The sequence below is a fragment of the Humulus lupulus genome, chromosome 4 (assembly GCF_963169125.1).
Source record: "Humulus lupulus chromosome 4, drHumLupu1.1, whole genome shotgun sequence".
NCBI classification, from domain to species: domain Eukaryota; kingdom Viridiplantae; phylum Streptophyta; class Magnoliopsida; order Rosales; family Cannabaceae; genus Humulus; species Humulus lupulus.
Genome location: NC_084796.1, coordinates 127,799,225 through 127,801,699, shown reverse-complemented (window position 1 = coordinate 127,801,699; position 2,475 = coordinate 127,799,225).

Below are 2,475 nucleotides of genomic sequence, written 5' to 3'. Positions count from 1 at the left end.
GGATGCTCCAGCCAAAACATCCTCTCTGATCTTGATTAGCTGTGGATCACTCAACTAACCCTCCTTGATTATCTCCAACAGTGTAGACTGTAGCGAAATATTAGCCAACTGGCCCACCAACAACTCTACACCAGCTCTAGTCATATCATCTACTAACTCTCTGGTTATCAGCCTCATACCATAAATCTGTCCCGGACCCTTCCGACTTAAAGCATCAGCTCCCACGTTGGCTTTTCCTGGATGATACAAAATCTCACAGTCATAATCTTTCACTAACTCCTGCCAACGCCTTTGTCTTATATTCAAGTCTTTCTGGGTGAAGAAGTATTTCAGGCTCTTGTGGTCTGTATAGATCTCACACTTCTCTCCATAAAGATAACGCCTCCATATCTTTAAAGAAAAGACCATAGCCGCCAACTCTAGATCATGAGTGGGATATCTCTTTTCATACTCCTTCAACTGGCGAGAAGCATAAGCGATTACCTTCTCCGACCATATAAGAACACAGCCCAAACCCGGATGAGAAGCATCGCAATAAATCACAAACTTCTCCTGATCTGTCGGGAGACTCAAAATCAGAGCTGTAATCAGTCTCTGCTTCAGTTCCTGGAAGCTGTTCTCACATATATCTGACCACACAAATTTCTAGCTCTTGCGTGTCAGCTCAGTCAATCTAGTAGCAATCTTTGAGAACCCTTCCACGAAACGCCTATAATAACTTGCCAATCCAAGGAAACTTCTAACCTCAGAAGCATTCTTTGGCCTTAGCCAATCTTTGACCGCTTCGATCTTTGCTGGATCTACCTTAATCCCCTCCTTACTGACAATGTGCCCAAGAAAGGATACCTGAGATAACCAGAACTCACATTTCTTGAACTTTGCAAATTGTCTATGTTCCCTCAGTCTCTGTAAAACCAACCTCAGATGTTGCTCATGTTCTGACTCAGAATGAGAATATACCAGAATATCATCAATGAAGATGATCACAAACTGGTCCAGATAATCCTTGAACACTCTGTTCATCAGATCCATAAAAGCAGCAGGGGCATTAGTCAATCCAAGTGACATAACTAAGAACTCATAATGCTCATACATGGTACAAAAAGCAGTCTTAGGTATGTCTCCCTCCTTGACCCTCAATTGATTATAACCAGAACGAAGGTCGATCTTTGAGAATACCTTCTTACCTTGCAACTGATCGAACATATCATCTATCCTTGGCAAAGGATACTTTTCTTAACTGTCAACTTATTTAGTTCTCTGTAATCAATGCACATCCTCAGAGAACCACCCTTCTTCTTTACAAACAGAACTGGCGCACCCCATGGTGAGAAACTAGGTCTGATAAAACCCAAATCCAACAGTTCTTGCAACTGTACTTTTAATTCTTTCAACTCAGCTAGGGCCATTCTGTAAGGTGCTCTAGACACTGGCTCCGTCCCTGGTGCCAATTCTATATCGAACTCAATTTCTCTGTTCGGTGGCAACGCTGGAAAATCTTCTGGAAACACATCCAGAAATTCACAAACAAGTCTGGTATCTTCTGGTCTCACTAGCACGACCTGAGTGGTATCATCCACACTGGCCAAGAATCCAATGTAACCTCCTTGCAGTAGATCCCTAGCCCTCAATATAGTAATCATAAGCATGCGAGGTCCATGCACAGTACCAACAAACACAAAAGGATCCTCACCTTTAGGCTCAAAGGTGACCATCTTCCTTCTGCAATCAATGGTTGCCCCATACTTCGCTAACCAATCCATAGCCAAAATCATATCGAAGTCAGTAATAACTAACTCTATCAAATCCACTGATAACTTTCTGTCCTCCACTGTCACTGGCAAAGATCTTACCCATTTCTTGGATACCACTAACTCCCCAGTGGGTAACAAAGTTCCAAACCCCACAGCATAAAAATTATAAGGTCTACACAGTTTATCAATAATACTACTAGCAACAAAAGAGTGTGTAGCACCAGAATCAATCAATACATTATAAGGGTTTCCAGCACTAAGAAGCTGACCTGTAACAACTGAGGGAGAAGCCTCAACTTCTGCTTGTGTCAATGCGAACACTCGAGCTGGGGCCGAGCTGTCCTCTTTTCTGGGTTCTTCTTTTCTTGCCTTAGGGAAATACTTTCTAAGATGACCCACAGCTCCACATGAGAAGCAGGCCTTTGCCCTAAACTCTCCCAAATGACACCTCTTGTATCTAGGGCATTCAGGATAAGAATTCCAGGCTTCATTACCACTTGGATGACCCATTGAAATACCACGGGGCTGCCTATCAGGACCTAGAACTAGGAAGGTGTCAAGAACCTTCCTTTTTTGCTCACTAGGGCCTCCAACCCTACTTGAACCCACAAATGGAGGACATGTCCTCCTGAACTCTTTTCTGGCTGCACTATCTCGCCAGATCTTGTTCTTTGCACTCTCAGTTGTGAGTGCCTTCTCAACCACCTGTGCATAGGTAGTA